A 20,224-nucleotide genomic window follows, 5' to 3' on the forward strand; every position below is an offset into this window, starting at 1 on the left:
AAAGCATGGCCTAAGAGAGCCAATTAATTTGGGAGGAACAAGGGGATAAGGACCATGCACGGATATCTTGCTACAATGGGCTTGTTAGTTGCCTGGTAATCTGTTTCTAATGAAAGGTTATTGATCAGAGGCACTAAAGTTGTTTCTCTTTCCCCAGATGCTGCCTGACTTGACGAGGGCTTCAAGCATTTTCTGTTTTTATTAGCGAGCTGGAGGCCTTTAATAATAATTTATAAAATGTGTGTTTTAATCTCACGGTTGGTGTTTGGGTATTTAGACATTAGGCTTTAGAGATACTGTGTGGAAACAGGCCCTGCAGACCCACTGAATCTGCACCAACCAGAGATCGCCCCGTACACAAGTTCTATCCTACGAAATGGGGACAATGCGTAGATGCCAATTCGCCTACAAACCTGCACAATCAAAGGCAAATTATCAAAGGCATTGAGAGAAAAGGCTTTTCCAATCTCATGTTAAAATTTTAGTTTAGTTAGGTTTAGAGATACAGCGCGGAAACAGGCCCTTTGGCCCACCGAGTCCGCGCCGACTAGCGATCCCCGCACATTAGCCATATCCAGCACTCCCTAGGGACAATTTACTTTTATACCAAGCCAGCAAGGCTATAAACCTGTACGTCTTTGGAGTGTGGGAGGAAGCTGGAGCATCTGGAGGAAACCCACGCTGGTCACGGGGAGAACGTGCGAACTCCGCCCCGGCAGCACCCGCAGTCGGGATCGAACCCCGGTCTCTGGTGCTGTGAGGCAGCAACTCTACTGCTGAGCATCTAAGGTGTTAGTTTGATACCTGGGAATAGCTTGACTTTGATGGGTGCATGGAAAGGAGCGCAGCGGTGTGGAGTTGTGTTCCCGGAGAATTCCCGACTCTGTGACATCTGGCTGGGGATAATATTTATGTTAATCATCATGACAAACAACAGGGCCTCGTTTTGTGGAGTTGCATATGACTGAAGGGGCAGCAATAAGAAGCCAAAATAACCTATTAGTGAGAACATTCATCTGGTAATCAGCGAACACATCTCCTGTCTGCAGAGATTAAATCACTGCTCACAAACAATTTGGCAGATTATAAATTATTTGGGTGATGCTCCTGTTTCGAGCCGTTAAACTATTCGAAGATAGGGAAGGGAGACAAGTAAACGTGCTGAGTCGACAATGTTGTGCTAACGTTGACTCCTTTCCCCAACACGATTGAAGGTACAGCATGAAAACAGGCCCTTCGGCCCCTCCGAGCCCATGCCGACCACCGATCACCCATTCGCGCTGGTTTGGTTTAGTTTCGAGAAACAGCGTGGAAACAGGCCCTACGTCCCCCACCGAGTCCGCGCCGCCCAGCGTTCCCCGAATATTAACGCTAGATCCTGCACAGATTAGGGGACAATTTATATTTACGCCAAGCCAATTAACCTACAAACCTGTACGTCTTTGCAGTGTGGGAGGAAACCGAAGATCTCGGAGAAAGACCATGCAGGTCACGGGGAGAACGTGCAAACTCTGCACAGACAGCACCCGGAGTCGGGATCGAACCCCGGGTCTCTGGCGTTGTCAGGCAGCGACTATACCGCTGCGCCACCGTGCCGCCTATTTTGTCCCGCATTCTTATCCTTCGTAAAATGGCACCAAAATGACACCTCTTGCAACTACAATCAGTTTGAGTCACCGAGGCACAGTGAAAAGATTTTGTTTAGAGATACAGTACGGAAAGAGGCCCTTCGGCCCACCGGGTCCCCGCCGACCAGCGATCCCCGCACATCAACACCATCCTACACCCATAAGGGATTTTTTTTTTACATTTACCAAGCCGAGCAACATATAAACCTGTATCAGATCTTGGAGAAAACCCACGCAGGTCACGGGGAGAACGTACAAACTCCGTACAGACAGCAGCAGTAGTCGAACACGGGTCTCCGGCGCTGCATTCGCTGTAAGGCAGCAACTCTACCGCTGTGCCACCGTGACAACGGTTTGTTGCGCGCTAACCAGTCAGAGGAGAGACAACTCATGATTACAATCGAGCTATTTACAGTGTACAGATACATGATAAGGGGAAAACCATGAATAATGTTTAGTACAAGGTAAAGCCGGTGATCGGTCTATACTGGCTTTCTCTTACACTAAACGTCATTTACAGTATGGAAGCAGGCTCTTTGGCCCACCGGGTCCGTGCCGACCAGCGATCCCCGCATATTAACACCATCCTACACCCACAAGGGCCAAGTTAGATGTGGCCCTTCTGGCTAAGGGGATCAGAGGGTATGGAGAGAAGGCAGGTACGGGATACTGAGTTGGATGATCAGCCATGATCATATTGAATGGCGGTGCAGGCTCGAAGGGCCGAATGGCCTACTCCTGCACCTAATTTTTATGTTTCTATGTTTACATTTTACACCAAGCCAATTAACCCACATACCTGTACGTCTTTGCAGTTATCATGTACAGGAAGGAACTGCAGATGCTGGTTTAACCCGAAGATGGACCCAATGTGCTGGAGTAACTCAACGGGCCAGGCAGCATCTCTGGAGAAGTGGAATAGATGACGATTCAGGTTGAGACCCTTCTTCATGTATTGTCTTTCCGCTGACTGGATAGCACACAACATAAAGGCTTTTCACCGCACCTCGGTGCACGTGACATTAATAATAAGCTGCACTAAACTAAACTGTGGCGAGAAGCAATTCGGCTACTTAGCAGAAATTCCACAGAGGAAGCCATTCCATTTGCAATTATCTCCGTAGATTAGTATCTCTGGGGGCTTTTGGCTTCCAAGATGGTGGCCAACCCAGGCGACTATTTGCGTGCCGGCCACAAAAGCAGATCTACAATCGCATATCACAATCTCTCCACATTCTTAAATCTCCATTCCTATATTTCTAACTTTAACTATGCCCTTATCATAACCATATAACCATATAACAATTTACAGCACGGAAACAGGCCATCTCGACCCTTCTAGTCCGTGCCGAACACATATTCTCCCCTAGTCCCATCTACCTGCGCTCAGACCATAACCTTCCATTCCCTTCCCGTCCATATAACTATCCAATTTATTTTTAAATGATAAAAACGAACCTGCCTCCACCACCTTCACTGGAAGCCCATTCCACGCCGCTACCACTCTCTGAGTAAAGAAGTTCCCCCTCATGTTACCCCTAAACTTCAGTCCCTTAATTCTCAAGTCATGTCCCCTTGTTTGAATCTTCCCTACTCTCAGTGGGAAAAGCTTTTCCACGTCAACTCTGTCTATCCCTCTCATCATTTTAAAAACCTCTATCAAGTCCCCCCTTAACCTTCTGCGCTCCAAAGAATAAAGCCCATGTGTCAGTACACTGTAAATAGATCGATTGTAACCATGTACAGCAGGCAGTGAAGAAAGCTGATGGCATGTTGGTCTTCATAAGAGGAGTTGATTATAGGAGTCTGATCGTAACTCCCATCTGCATGTCAGCCCGATCCTTCTGAGTGGTAAAGCCATTGGGTTTAGGGGATATTGTCTGAATGATGTAGGCAGATTTTTATCCGAATGGTGTCAGACGAGGAGAAGGGGAGTTGCAACGAGACCTGGGTGTGCTTGTACACGGGTCAATGGAAGTAAGCATGCAGGTATAGCAGGCAGTGAAGAAAGCTAACAGCATGTTGGCCTTCATTGCTAGAGGATTTGAGTTTAGGAGTAAGGAGGTCCTACTGCAGTTGTACTTGGCCCTGGTGAGACCGCACCTGGAGTATTGTGTGCAGTTTTGGTCTCCAAATTTGAGGAAGGACATTCTTGCTACTGAGGGAGTGCAGCGTAGGTTTACAAGGTTAATTCCCGGGATGGCGGGACTGTCATATGCTGAGAGAATGGAGCGACTGGGCTTGTATACATTGGAATTTAGAAGGATGAGAGGATATCTTATTGAAACATATAAGATTATTAAAGGTTTGGACACGCTAGAGGCAAGAAACATTTTCCCGATGTTGGGGGAGTCCAGAACCAGGGGCCACAGTTTAAGAATAGGGGATAGACCATTTAGAACAGATATGAGGAATAATTTTTTCACCCAGAGAGTTGCAAATCTGTGGAATTCTCTGGCTCAGAAGAAGGTGGAGGCCAAATCGCTGGATGCTTTCAAGAGAGAATTAGATAGAGCTCTTAAAGATAGCGGAGTCAGGGGATGTGGGGAGAAGGCAGGAACGGGGTACTGATTGTGGATGATCAGCCATGATCATGGTGAAAGGCGGTGCCGAATGGCCCACTCCTGTACCTATTGTCTATTGTATTGTCTTTCCGCTGACTGGTTAGCAGTACCAGCTTTGCGCTCTACCTCTACACATGACAATAGACTGAGTCACTGTTACAGGGAAGGCACACTGTAAACACCAGCCGACGTTATTAATTGATGCTCTTGGAACATCGATTATGCAGAGCCAAAAACAAAGTGGATAAGTAATGATTTTATTTCAATAATAGTGAAGTGGCAGGAACAAAATATATTGACTTTCCTGAGACTTTAAATGGTAAATACTGACACAAACATCAACTTCACATTAGAGTAGTTTACTTGTAAATCACACAAGGGCTGTTGAGTGCTAATTATTTGTAAGCACCGACATCTAAACTTGCTCACTACATTACTTACAGTGAACGGCTATTTTGTTGGGAAATTGATTTTACATGATAAGACAATTTTCTGGAGTTAAACTGGAGGTGAACCATTGCAAAACGTTCTCCTTGGCAGTATGTGCGTGGTTTTAATGAGCATTTATCTGCAAACGAGAGAGGATAAGTCAATCATAAAGTCCAGGAGAGCCAAGAATGGGGAATTAATTTGACTTTTATTAAGTAGCAGGTTCCATCTTCTTCTGGGTAACTGCTTAATACAATCCGTAGCAGTGGTACCAAACCTGGTGAACAAACAGTTGCTTTATTCAGACAGTACATGGTTGGTGTACATGCAAGTTTGGCCCTCTAAAGGGCCTGTCCCACTTTCCAGAGTTATTCACGAATTCTCCCGAGTTATTCATGAATTTTCCTGAGTCGCAGCTTAAGGATAAGGGGGAAATCCTTTAAAACCGAGATGAGAAGAACTTTTTTCACACAGAGAGTGGTGAATCTCTGGAACTCTCTGCCACAGAGGGTAGTTGAGGCCACAGTTCATTGGCTATATTTAAGGGCGAGTTAGATGTGGCCTTTGTGGCTAAGGGGATCAGAGGGTATGGAGAGAAGGCAGGTACGGGATACTGAGTTGGATTATCAGCCATGATCATATTGAATGGCAGTGCAGGCTTGAAGGGCCGAATGGCCTACTCCTGCACCTAATTTCTATGTTTCTATGTTATTCACGAACTCTCCCGAGTTTTCGCCTTGATTCAAACTCGCAGAATATTCGTAACGAGTCCGTAGGAGTCCGTGGATATATCGTAGCGGCTCGTTATACCATCCGTAGGTACTCGGGGCTATTTTTGTAACTTGCGGACATTTTTTCCTTTCTTTTAAAATCTTTTTATTAGTGATTTTCAAAAGGACACTCCCCTAAACCCATCGTAACCACTGACGAGGGTTGGACAGTAAGTGGTCTGACCATCAGCTGATGCCACACCATCCACCTTTTAAAACAAGCACCACCCTCCCACCGGTATAATGGTGGCTTGCATAAAACATAGAAAACATAGGAAAAAAAATCGGTGCAGGAGTAGGCCATTCGGCCCTTCAAGCCAGCACCGCCATTCAATATGATCATGGCTGATCAACAAAAACCAATAGACAATAGAAAATAGGTACAGGAGTACGCCATTCGGCCCTTCCAGCTAGCACCGCCATTCAATATGATCGTGGCTGATCATCCAGAACCAGTACCCCATTCCTGCTCTCTCCCCATATCCCTTGATTCCGTTAGCCCTAAAGAGCTAAATCTAACTCTCTCTTGAATACATCCAGTGAATTGGCCTCCACTACCTTTTGTGGCAGAGAATTCCACAGATTCACAACTTTCTGGGTGAAATCGTTTTTCCTCATCTCCAACACATAATCCTCCGCCATTTCCGCCACCTCCAACGTGACCCCACCACTCGCCACATCTTCCCATCTCCCCCTATGTCTGCCTTCCGCAAAGACCGCTCCCTCCGCAACTCCCTTGTCAATTCTTCCCTTCCCTCCCGTACCACCTCCTCCCCGTGCACTTTCCGTTGCAACCGCAAGAAATGCAACACCTGTCCCTTCACCTCCCCCCTCAACTCCATTCAAGGGCCCAAGCAATCGTTCCAGGTGCGACGAAGGTTCACCTGTATCTCCACCAACCTCATCTACTGCATCCGCTGCTCTAGATGTCAGCTGATCTACATCGGGGAGATTAAGCGTAGGTTGGGCGATCGTTTCGCCGAACACCTCCGCTCGGTCCGCAAGAACCTCCCTGACCTCCCGGTGGCTCAACACTTCAACTCCCCCTCCCATTCCCAATCCGACCTCTCTGTCCTGGGTCTCCTCCATTGCCAGAGTGAGCAACACTGGAAATTGGAGGAACAGCACCTCATATTCCGCCTGGGCAGTTTGCATCCTGATGGCATTAACGTAGAATTCTCCCAATTTTGTTAGCCCGTGCTGTCTCCTCCCATCCCCCCGCCCTCAGGCTCCTCCTCCCCCCCCTTTTTCCTTCCTTCTCCCCCCCCACCCCCCATCAGTCTGAAGAAGGGTTTCGGCTCGAAACGTCGCCTATTTCCTTCGCTCCATAGATGCTGCTGCACCCGCTGAGTTTCTCCAGCAATTTTGCGTACCATCGAGAACATTATTCCTGCATCTAGCCTGACCAATCCCTTAAGAATTTTACATGTTTTTATTAGAAACTCACGGGACGGCAGGGTGGTGCAGCTGGTGGAGGCGCCGCCTCACGGCACCAGAGATCACGGTTCTACGCTGACCGGGGATGCAGTCTGTGTGCGGAGTTTGTACGTTCTCCCTGTGACCACGTGGGTTTCCTCCGGGTGCTCTGGTTTCCTCCCACACTCCAAAGCCATGCGCAGGTTTGTAGGATTGGAGTTGTTGGGGACATGCCAAACTTCTTAAGCCTTCTAAGGAAGTGGATGATATAGTTCAAGTTCAAGTTCATGAGAGATCAAGAGAGTTTATTGTCATGTGTTCCTGATAGGACAATGAAATTCTTTCTTTGACACCAAAAGCTTGAGTAGCTCACGTATGAATGTTTCATGTACCTCGTTATGTTTTATGACTGTAGGCAGACCAATTTCCCTCCTGGGGTAAATACGTATCGTAGCGTATTGTATCATATTTTAAGAATATTTTAAGCCATTTAGAACGGAGATGAGGAAACACTTTTTCACCCAGAGAGTTGTGAGTCTGTGGAATTCTCTGCCACAGAGGGCGGTGGAGGCCCGTTCTCTGGATACTTTCAAGAGAGAGCTAGGTAGGGCTCTTAAAAATAGCGGAGTTAGGGGATATGGGGAGACGGCAGGAGTGGGGTACTGATTGGGAATGATCAGCCATGATCACATTTTAATGGTGGTGCTGGCTCGAAGGGCTGAATGGACTACTCCTGCACCTATTGTCTGTTGTCTATTGTATATGTTGCCCAAAAGCTGCTCATAATATTTCAAATGCGGCCTGACCATCGCCTTATAGAGCCTCGGAATTACATCCTTGTTTTTGTATTCTAACCCTCGTGAAATAAATGCTGGCATCGCGCTTGCCTACAGTTGCATTCAGTGCAGCAAAGCGAAGTGGCGTTGTGCTGGGCTAAAGTTTAAGCAAAGGTTTTGCATGTTCCAGCTTGCCTGGTGAATATTCTCAAGGTTGACACAAAAAGCTGGAGTAACTTAGCGGGTCAGGCAGCATCTCTGGAGAGAAGGAATGGGTGACGTTTCGTGTCGAGACCCTTAGAATTGGAGGCGTTAGTGTGCTTTCGTGGCCGTTGCCTCGATATGACAAGCCCGGGACAAGTTGCAGCCGATATTTACAGGTGCAAAAAAACTCAAAGTCTGTAAGGCAACTAATGGCAAAGTCTATAAAAGTTCATAAGTTCAGAAGAAGGGTTTTGACCCGAAACGTTGCCTATTTCCTTCGCTCCATAAATGCTGTTGCACCTGCTGAGTTTCTCCAGCATTTTTTTGTCTACCTTCAAAGTTCACAGTTGCTGTGGTTAGTGTTGTGCAGCGTTCAAGAGCCTGATGGATGTCGGGAGGAATTCGGTGGCTGAGCGATATGGAGCCGAATATAGACACAAAAAGCTGGAGTAACTCAGGCGGGACAGGCAGCATCTCTGGAGAGAAGGAATGAATGGGTGAGAGCACTTCTTCAAACTGCTTAGGGATAAGGGAAACGAGAGATACAGATTGTGATATGGAGAGATGAATGAAAGACAGAGTTACTCCAGCTTTTTGTGTCTACCTTCGGTTTGTGTCTACCTTCAGCTGATTAAGGAGACAGACCATTGTTAGCTGTTTGTAGGGTGAAAATTAGAAGCTGGTGAGACTTGTGTGGGGGAGGGATAGAGAGAGAGGAAGGGGAATGCCGGGGCTACCTGGTGAGAGAAATCAATGTTCATACCACTGGGCTGTAAGCTGCCCAAGCAAAATATGAGATGCTGTTCCTCCAATCTGCATTTCGCCTCACTCTGACAACGGAGGAGACCTGGGATGGGAAGGTCTGCGTAGATGGCGCGAATGGCCTCCTTTGGGCTCTGCAGTAACCAGAAACAAAAGCAGAACACGTCCGCTCCAAAGGGATGTTATTTTCACAGCGTGAGGCATGTCATTATAGCATCTATCTTCAGAGGAGTTCTCCTGATGTAAGTGTTGCTGTACCCCATCAAATAAAACACACAGAGACTTCGCAATTAGACATGAAACCTATTAGTCTGCAATTAAAATCTCTGGCCCCGTGCCCAGTACGAAAGAGGAAAGCGGAGAGAGGAAATTAATCCTGAATAGCTCGCTCCCTAGTTTACTTTCACGGGGACTTGAGGAGCTTGGCTGAATTATGCTGCTGAAAGGCACATAAATATTGCTTTGCAGCTCATAATAAATTTATCATGAGCTTGTTTTGTACACACATAAAATGCACTAAATAATCACACTTCACCGTTAATTAAGTGAACAGGGGGCTGTGAACTGATTTATTAGATTTGCGACAAAAAATCGTTTCATAATTGCCCCCTTCCCCCACCCTCCCCCCCCCACCCCCCCCCCCCCCCCCCAACCCCCGATCTGCTTTCGAGAGTCTTTAGATTTTTGGCTTTAAAGCCCTGCCCCATGGTACGAGTTCATTCCAAGAGCTCTCCCGAGTTTAAAAAAAAATCTAACTCGTGGTAAGCACGGAGAATGAACGTAGCGGGTACATCGGAGCTCGGGGACGTCGGAGCTCGGCTTTTAACGCTAACGGCAGGTACTCGGGAAGACTCGCTAATGGCAGGTAAGCACGGGAAGACGCGTGAAGATTTTTCAACATGTTGCAAAAATGTCCACGAGAGCCCCGAGTACCGACGAGCGGCCGTTACCGTAAATCTCCGAGTTCGAATCGGGGCAAACTCGGGGAGAGAGAGCTCTTGGAATGAACTCGTACAGTGGGACAGGGCTTTTAGAGTCACTTACCTCGACGGAGATGCGATCATTCTCAATGCTCAATGCCGCATCTCCGTACCACCCTGCGGCCTAACAACGTGGAGTGGTGCGGCCTTTCCCAGAGACCGGCCCGGAGCTTCAAGCCCCGAGCGAGGCGCGGACTTACGGTCGAGGGGCCAGGGATCCTTTGCCGAGGATCGGCAGAAGAAGTGCCTGCGGACTCTAACACCGTGAAGGCTGCGGTCTCTGGTAAGAAGATGCCGACTTGGGGAGCTCCATGCTCCCATCCGTCCCGACGACAGAGTTTCCATCATCCCAACGCGAGGGCTTCTGACATCGGACGTGGCGACTGTCCCGACCACGGGGAACAATGGAGGAAGATGACTGAACTTTATTGCCTTCCATCACAGTGAAGAATGTGGATTCCACGGTGGTGGATGTTTATGTTAAATTTCATTTATGGTAACTCAAATATCACTGTACCTTAATCGAGTAAGTGAAAATAAATGCAAACTTGAACTTGAATTACAGCGCAAAAACAGGCCCTTCGGCCCAACATGCCCATGCCATCCAACATGCCTCATCCCACCTTGCCTGTGTTTGAACCATATCCCACTAAACCAATCCTATCCATGTACCTGTCCAAAAGTTTCTAAAACGTTGCGAAAGTCCCAACCTCAACTACCTCCCCCAGCAGCTCGTACCATACACCCACCACAAGTTCCCAAATTTGCAAATAATAGAAGGAGAATTGGTCCATTCGGCCCATCGAGTCTACTCCACTATTCGATCATGGCTGATCTCTGTCCCATCTTCCTGCCTTCTCCCCAATAACCCTGGCACACGTTCTAATCAAGAATTTGTCTATCTCTGTCTATCTCTATCAAACATCCATTGACTTAGCCTCCGCAGCCCTCTGTGGCAATGAGTTCCACAGATTCACCACCCTCTGACCAAAAGGGCTCCTCCTCGTCCTTTAATTCTGAGGCTGTGACCTCTAGTCCTAGACACTCCAACTAGTGGAAACATCCTCTCCACCCACTCTAGTCGGTAGCTTGATGTCTACTAGGTGGTAGGTTGTCGTGGTGGGGAGAGTTCGATCACCGGTTTTACGGTGACCTGCTACGACTGTGACTGTCGATGGCAGTCGTCTAAAAAATCACCTAAGTGGGACAGGCCCCTTATTCAGCGGGCCAGTCTGTGGAATTCTCTGCCTCATAGGGCGGTGGAGGCGGGTTCTCTGGATGCTTTCAAGAGAGCTAGATAGGGTTCTTAAAGATAGCGGAGTCTGGGGATACGGGGAGAAGGCAGGAACGGGATACTGATTGGGGATGATCAGCCATGATCAAATTGACTGGCGGTGCTGGCTGGAAGGGCCAAATGGCCTATTCCTGCACCTATTGTCTATTGTTTATTGTCTATGCAGAGAAGGAATGGATGACGTTTCGGGTCAGGACCGTTCCTCCTATAAAAGTCGAATATTCTCATTGCACTGGGCGAGATGTGTAGATGATGGCTTCTTTAACACTTGGCTGCTGCTCAAAGTCGATGTGTGCTTACAAGATTTGACTGCCTGCCACTCCTGGTTCCAAATAAATCCTCAAATTAAAATTCCGAGCCACGTCCCTGGAGCTCTGCGTCAGAATTAGGCCATTCAGCCCCTCGAGCCTGCTGTAACAACACGCTCAATCCGTGCCTCCAATGTTTTCATCAGACATAGCTTCTGATCCAACGTCGCCTCAAACCAACAAGAATCCATCTATTTTCAAAGCCTCAAAGAATCGCACTCAAACATCAACAGAATGTTGGGCATAGTTGACCGACAAATCTGTTCTTCTTTGGAGTGTGGGAGGAAACAGGAGCAGCCGGAGAATGCCCACGCAGGTCACGAAGAAACGTACAATAGGTAATAGACAATAGACAATAGGTGCAGGAGTAGGCCATTCGGCCCTTCGAGCCAGCACTGCCATTCAATGTGATCATGGCTGATCATCCTCAATCAGCACCCCGTTCCTGCCTTCTCCCTATATCCCCTGACTCGCTATTTTTAAGAGCCCTATCTAGCTCTCTCTTGAAAGCATCCAGAGAACCGGCCTCCAATGCACCCACCACCCTTTGTGTGAAAACATCATCCCTTGAATTCCTATTAAATCTTTTCCCCTCACCTTAAGGTCTCTGAATCTCTAAGTCATCTAGTTTTTGATTCCCCTACTCTGGGCAAGAGACTCTGTGCCTTTACCCGATCTATTCCTTTCATAATTTTGTACACCTCTATGAGATCACCCCTCATCCTCCTGCGCTCCAAGGTGAACAGACTATTAGCCTGCCCAGCCGCTTTCTATAGCTCAGACCCTCTAGTCTGGGCAACATCCTCGTAAATCTTTAAGAGCCCTATCTAGCTCTCTCTTGAAAGTATCCAGAGAACCGGCCTCCACCGCCCTCTGAGGCAGAGAAAAAGTGTTTCCTTGTCTCTGTTCTAAATGGCTTATCCCTTATTCTTAAACTGTGGCCCCTGGTTCTGGACTCCCCCAACATCAGGAACATGTTTCCTGCCTCTAGCGTGTCCAAACCCTTAACAATCTTATACTATGTTTCAATAAGATACCCTCTCATCCTTCTAAACTCCAGAGTGTACAAGCCCAGCCGCTCCATTCTCTCAGCATTTGACAGTCCCGCCATCCCGGGAATTAACGAATAGTTGCTCTACTCAACAGCCAAAAATCTTTGGTCTCCCTTTGATCTGGTATTTTGTTGGTTCACATGCTTGATCAATGGTGTTTTATTATTAATGTTTTATTATTATTAAGGTTTAGTGTTTTCTGAGTCATTCGTAACTGTCACTGTATGTCATGTTGTTACTTGTGGGCGGAGCACCAAGGCAAATTCCTTGTATGTGAATACTTGGCCAATAATCTTACTTACTTACTTACTTTTACTAGTGTGAAAGATCGCGTTAGTGTACGGGGTGATCGGTGGTTGGCGCGGACTCGATGGGCCGAAGGGCCTGCCTCCTCGCTGTGTCTCTCTGAAGTCTAAAGTCTGAAGTCTCAGAAGTTTTTGTTTTGTGTTTAAAGAACGGAACAGTGAAAATAGCAGAATATAAACTAATGGGAACCTGCAGCACTAACCTGGGTGGCAAATCCATCGCTGGAGAACTAACTCTGTGATCTAATTTCTGCTGTAATTTATTCATTTTTGGGGACTTGTGTGTCTACGGTTTACAATTCCGCTCGGAGCTATGTTCCATTTCTGTCTAACAACAGTCAGATGTGGAGACCTGCTGTCGAACGTAACTGTATTTAGTTCTGATGAAGGGTCCCATGGCTAAAAACGCTATTAACTGTTTCCCTTTCCACAGATGCTGCCTGACAGCAGCACAGTAGCACAGCGGAAAAGTCACAGTTTTTCACTCACTCCATCCTGCCCCCCTTTCTGCAAGCAGTCTGAAGAAGGGTCCCGACCCGAAACGTCACCTATCCGTGTTCTACGGAGATAAAGTGTCACGGTGGCGCAGCGGTAGAGTTGCTGCCTTATGGCGCCAGAAACCCGGGTTCGATCCTGACCACGGCTGCTGTCCGTACGGAGTTTGTACGTTCTCCCCGTGGCCTGTGTGGCGTCTTCTCCGGGTGCTCCGGTTTCCTCTACGGCTATGACCTCTAGTTTTAGACTCTCCCACTTATGGAAACATCTTCTCCACATCCACGCTATCGAAGCCTTTCACTATTCGGTAAGTTTCAATGAGGTCCCCCCCTCATTCTTCTGAACTTCTGCGAGTACAGGCCCTGTGCTGACATACGCTCATCATAGGTTAACCTGCTCATTCCTGGTTCCTGACTACGGGTGCTGTCTGTACGGAGTTTGCACGTTCTCCCCGTGACCTGCATGGGTTTTCTACGGGCACTCGGGTTTCCTCCGATAGTGCTAGTGTACGGGGTGATCACTAGTCGGTGCGGACTCGGTGGGCCAAAGGGCCGGTTTCCGCAAGACCTGCGGAATATTTCCAGTATTTTTACTGTTTTCATTTCAGTTTTCCAGTATCTCATGATTTTCATTCACTACTTATATCTCCCATTCTGCTACTTCTGCTGCTTTCTGTATCATATTCCATGCCAAAGTATAGGTTTATGTGAGGCGGCATGGTGGCGCAGCGGTAGAGTTGCTGCCTCACGGCACCAGAGACCCGGGCGCTGTCTGTACGGAGTTTGTACGTTCTTCCCGTGACCTGCGTGGATTTTCACCGAGATCTTCGGTTTCCTCCCACACTTCGAAGACAAGTACAAGTTTAATAATAATAATAATAAAACATTTTATTTATGGGCGCCTTTCAAAAGTCTCAAGGACACCTTACAGAATTTAACAAGAGTGAAAAACATATAATCGGAGTAAAATAAATAATAAGGACATCACCAGTACACAAATTAAAGACAGAATTCGATCCAAAGACAAAAAATCAAAAACACAATGTGAAGAGAGAGCAGCGGCAGCTAAACTGCGCCAGTGTACACTCTCCCTTCCGACAGCCATCTTGGATACAAACTAAAATAATCACTTACACACAAAAATCATCCTCCCACAATGGTTACCACTGTGGGGGAAGGCACAATGTCCAGTCCCCATCCCCAGTTCTCCCAAAGTCAGGCCTATTGAGGCCACCGCTATTGCCTCTACGGAGGCCCGATGTTCCTGGCCGTTCTCGCCGGGTGGTGTTGCCCCGGCGTCGGGAGAGTCCTCTCAGCGGCTGGGCCACCTGGAACGGCCGCTTCCTTACCGGAGACCGCGGCTTCCGAAGCCGACAAGGCCGCGCCGGTTTGGAGCTCCCAGGCTCCCGATGTTGAAGTCGGCGCCGCCCGCTCCGCTCTGCAGACCCGCAGCCCGGAGGTGTTGAACTCGGCGGTCACAGCTCACTGGAGCTCCAGCGCGTCGATCCAGCGCGGCGACCCAGGCAAGGCATCGCCCGCTCCGCTCCGCGATAGCGCTCCAGCGCTGTGCCGCCACCGAAGCCGAGGTGCTGGGCGGTCCCCGCCAGGAAACGGCGCTCCACGCCCGCTGGTAGGCCACGAGGACGGGTCGACGGGGCAGCCCGGAGAAAAAGCTGCCTCACCGACCAGGTAGGGACCTAGAAATATAGTTACCCCCTTCCCCCCACATTAAAAAGTCTATTTCTCCCACAAACAAGGCACAGGACTCACTAGAACTGCAAAAAAAAAGTGAATTAAACGGACGGCTGCTGGTTAGCAGCCGTTCCCCAAGATGGCTCCTCCACCAGGTTTGAAGGTTAATTGGCTTGGTGGAAGTGTAAAATTGTCCCCAGTCATTGACCCTATCTGAATCAAAGATCCTATAGCAGAGGATCTTTGATCTGAATGGTGTCATGTTAAGAAAAGGGGTATGTACAAACGTGATCTGGGTGTCATTGCACTAAGTGTTGTATCCTTTATCCTTTACCTGTGGACTGTGGACGCCTTGATTGTAATCATGTATACTCCATTCTTTGACTGGATAGCATGCAAACAAAGGCCTTACACTGTACCTCAGTACACGTGTCAATTACAAACCAAACTGATCAACTAACATACCTGCAGTTATTTTGGCTTTAGACCGACACAAAATGCTGGAGTAACTCTCTGCCTCTGGAGAGAAGGAAAGGGTGACGTTTCGGGTCGAGACCCTTCATTTTTTCTTTTTCTCACAGTGAGTTGTGAGTCTGTGGAATTCTCTGCCTCAGAGGGCGGTGGAGGCAGGTTCTCTGGATGCTTTCAAGAGAGAGCTAGATAGGGCTCTTAAAAATAGCGGAGTCAGGGGAATATGGGGAGAAGGCAGGAACGGGGTACTGATTGGGGATGATCAGCCATGATCACATTGAATGGCGGTGCTGGCTTGAAGGGCCGAATGGCCTACTCCTGCACCTATTGTCTATTGTCTGTCTATTTTCAATTCAATTCAATTCAACTTTAATGTCATTGCACAAATACGAGTATGGGTACAACGAAATGCAGTTTAGCGTCAGTCCGTAGTATAGTGCAATATAGAAATAAAAATAAAAATACAGAATAATCAAAGAATAATCGAACAATGTGGACGGAGAGACTGGAGAAGTTTATCGGCGGGACTCCGAGTTCAGCAATGTGATGGTATTATTGTAGAAGCTTTGTCCTTGATAGTTTGAATACATCTGTTAAAACATTCCTCAAAAGGAAGACAGCGTTTGTTTAACGCTACAATGCACAAGGTTTGTTCACCAGCGGAGAATATTGGTGTGATGGAAAGAAACTGATATTAAAATAGCCTGTTGTGAAAGTTTATTCTTAGCTTGAAATGAGAATAAATCATTGAGCTATTCGTCTGTTGAATCTGCTTAATGTGTTCCATTGGCACCAACAATTTTAACAAGGGGCATCCCGGTGGGGCAGCGGTAGAGTTGCTGCCTCACAGCGCCAGAGACCCGGGTTCCAACCCGGCTACAGGTGCTGTCTGTACGGAGTTTGCCCGTTCTCCCCGTGACCTGCGTGGGGTTTCCCCGCGATCTCCGGTTTCCTCCCACACTCCGAAGACGTTCAGGTTTGCAGGTTAATAGCCTTCTGTAAAATTGTAAATTGTCCCTAATACGCAGGATAATGTTAGTGTACAGGGATCGCTGGTCGGCACGGTCTCGGTGGGCCGAAGGGCCTGTTTCCGGGCTGTATCTCTAAAAGTCTAAAGCCTAAACAAGAACGACGTGTATCCTCACGGTGTAAGTCAGTATCTTTCCCCTGACTCTCTGTCGGAAGAAGGGTCTCGACCCGAAACGTCACCCATTCCTTCTCTCCAGAGGCAGAGAGTTACTCCAGCATTTTGACGTTCCTTTAGGAAGGAGGAGGAATTTCTTTAGTTAGAGGATGGTGAATCTGTGGAATTCATTGCCACTGACGGCTGTGGAGGCCACAAGTCATTGGATATTTCTAAGGCAGAGATGGATAGATTATTGATTGGTGCGGGAGTCAGGGGTTACTGGGAGAAGGCAGGAGTATGGGGTTAGGGGGGAGAGATAGAATGGCCATGATTGAGTGGTGGGGTGAACTTAATGGGCCGAATGGCCTAATTCTGCTCCTATTACTTATGACATTATGACCTGATGATAACAAAAAGATGCTTTGATATTCACCAGCCTGCTTGCTCCGTCCCTCGTATCACAATGCAATGCATGGCCCGATGCTCCCTCGCTTAAAGGAAAGGTCAAAGTGATCGCATGAGACTCTATGGTGTGTGGCTGCAAGAAGGATACCAATAACAATCTACAATGATCACACACACACACTGTGCAAATGGAGCCGGAAATGAAGGAGAATCGCTTGGGAAAATCCCGCCAGAGAACTGAAAGAAGAAATAGAGTGTTTTTTTAAATCTCAAAATCCAACTGGAGTCATTGTATAATCGCAAAATGTCCGTGGTGGGTGTAGGATAATGTTGACGTGCGGAGATCGCCAGTCAGCACGGACTCGGTGGGCCGAAGGGCCCGTTTCCGTGCTGTATCTCTCTAAACTAAACTAAACTAAACTAAACTAACATAGTCCTAAGTGTTTAAGAAAGAACTGCAGATGCTGGAAAAATCGAAGATAGACAAAAATGCTGGAGAAACTCAGCGGGTGAAGCAGCGTCTATGGAGCGAAGGAATAGATGACGTTACGGGTTGAAACCCCTCTTCAGACTGATGTCAGGGTGGGAGGGGGGGGGGGCGGGAAGAAGAAAGGAAGAGGTGGAGACAGTGGGCTGTGGGAGAGCTGGGAAGGGGTGGGGAGGGGAAGGAGGGAGAAAGCAAGGACTACCTGAAATTGGAGACGTCAATGTTCATACCACTACCCAAGCGATATCTGAGGTGCTGCTCCTCCAAATTGCGGTGGGACTCACTCTGGCCATGGAGGAGGCCCAGGACAGAGAGGTCGGATTCGGAATGGGAGGGGGAGTTGAAGTGCTGAGCCACCGGGAGATCAGGTTGGTTAATGCGAACTGAGCGGAGGTGTTGGGCGAAGCGATCGCCAAGCCTGCGCTTGGTCTCACCGATGTAGAGCAGTTGACACCTAGAGCAGCGGATGTAATAGATGAGGTTGGAGGAGGTGCAGGTGAACCTTTGCCTCACCTGGAAAAGCTGCTTGGGTCCTTGGATGAAGGATCATAGCTAGTAGTTCTAAGATATAGCTAGTAGACCTGAGATAGCTAGTAGTTCAGGACCGCTCTCTAGTTATGGTAGGATAGTTCAGTTGCCTGATAACTACTGAAAACAATATGACATGGATCAAATCTTTTTGTTAGAGTCATAGAGACATAGGGTGATACAGTGTGGAAACAGGCCCTTCGGCCCAACTTGTCCACACCAGCCAACATTTCCCATCTACACTAGTCCCACCTGCCTGCGTTTGGCTCATATCCCTCTAAACCTGCCCTATCCATGTACCTGTCTCATTATTTCTTAAAATGTTGGGATAGTCCCTGCCTCAACTACCTCCTCTGGCAGCTTGTTCCATACACCCACCAATCTTTGTGTAAAGAAGTTACCTCTCAGATTCCTATTAAATATTTTCCCCTTCATTTAAAACCTACAGTATGTCCTCTGGTCCTCGATTCACCTGCACTAGACAAGAGACTGTGTGCATCTAACCGATCTATTCCTCAACATAGAAACATAGAAAATAGGTGCAGGAGTAGGCCATTCAGCCCTGCGTGCCAGCACTGCCATTCAATATGATCATGGAGGATCATCCAAGATCAGTACCTCGTTCCCAATGTTTCCCCATATCCCTTGATTCCCTTAGCCCTAAGAGTTAAATCTCTCTCTTGAAAACTGCCATTAATTTGGGCTTCTATTGTCTATTGTCATAAGCGATATGAGTAGAAGTAGGCCATTCGGCCCATCAAGTCTACTCCGCCATTCAATCATGGCATAATCTATCTCTCCCTCCTAACCCCATTCTCCTGTCTTCTCCCGTACTAATTAAGAACATCTTCACTAATTAAGGTCTCTGGTTTCATGCCCCCCAAAGACGTACAGGTTTGTGGGTTAATTGGCTTGGTATAAATGTAAAATGTCCCTCATGTGTGTAGGATAGTGTAAAACCCCTGTCCCACGGTACGAGTTCATTCCAAGAGTTCTCCCGAGTTTGCCCTTATTCGAACACGGAGATTTACGGTAATGGCCACTCGTCGGTACTCGGGGCTCTCGTGGACATTTTTCAACATGTTGTAAAATCTTCACGAGTCTTCCCGTGGTTACCTGCCATTAGCGAGTCTTCCCGAGTAACTGCCGTTAGCGTTACGAGCCGCTACGAGACGTCCCCGAGCTCCGACGTACCCGCTACGTTCATTCTACATGCTTACCATGAGTTTGATATATTTCTTTAATTCGTGAGAACTCTTCGAATGAACTTGTACCGTGGGACAGGGCTATTAGTGTGCGGGGATCGCTGGTCGGCGCGGACCTGTTTCCTGTTGTGTCTCTAAACTAATCTAAACACTGCACCCAAGGTCAGGATCGAACCTGGGGCTCTGGCCCCGCGTGTTGTGTCAATGAGGGAGGATCCTGGCCTTTGAGCTTCAAGGGTGGCGGAAGAGTTAAGGTTCAAGAATGTCTTTCATCTCATCCGAAACCCACCATCATCGGCAACGTGATACTTTAGTCACATCCATAAACATTTTATGGATCCATTTGCAGCCAGGATCTTGAAAGAGATACTACCCCTTTAATGCCGAACTGTTACCACCCAGTTAAAGTGCATTGTAACAAAGTTATTACCAGGCAAGTGGGACAAGCAGATGACTGAGATTCACTAATTAAAAAAACAGCACAGGGATTAACACTGAACTCGATACCAAGCGATGGAACAAAACTGCGGCTGATTTATCTCCTGAGAGGGAGGATGATGTTCTACCAGTGTTTTTATTCATAAACCTGTCACCCTGTGGCAAGAAACATACTTTTTCCACCTGTCCCTGAAGTCTTGACAAGCGCTTAAAGTTTAACGGTTTAATCAGTCTCTTTATTAGGGAGATGGAATGTTTGTCCCAAATGCTGTGTTACAGCGTCACCATCTACTGTATCAGACTAGGTCTGTTTATGGAGCCAAGAATGAGGGTGGAGGGGGGTGGGATCCTCACTCACAAGTTACAGGAGTAAAATTAGTCCGCTCCACCATTCAATCATGGCTGATCTCTGCCTCCTAACCCCATTTTCCTGCCATCGCCCCAAAAAGTTCGCAAGTTATAGGCAGGCCCATTGATTACGACTGAGATGAGAAAAAAAAAATTTCACCCAGAGTGTTTTTCTGCCACAGAAGGCTGTGGAGGCCGATTAACTGGAGGTTTTCATGAGAGAGTTAGATTTAGCTCTTCGGGCTAAAGAAATCAGAAGATATGGGGAGAAAGCAGGAACGGGGTACTGATTGGGGATGGTCAGCCATGATCATATTGAATGGCGGTGCTGGCTCGAAGGGCCCAATGGCCTACTCCTGCACCTATTTATTTATGTTTCTATGTTGCAAAGCAGCACAAAAGCCCCCCTGGCCATCTCTCCTTGGTCCTATTGCACTCTGTACTCTCCGCCTGTACGTAGGAGGAAACAGCGCAGCCAGATGGCCTGAATTTCCCAAATAATGCGCGAGGGATGGAATGCTCGACGTTGCAGATGATGGCGG

Source organism: Leucoraja erinacea, chromosome 10 (assembly GCF_028641065.1).
Source record: "Leucoraja erinacea ecotype New England chromosome 10, Leri_hhj_1, whole genome shotgun sequence".
NCBI classification, from domain to species: Eukaryota; Metazoa; Chordata; class Chondrichthyes; order Rajiformes; family Rajidae; genus Leucoraja; species Leucoraja erinaceus.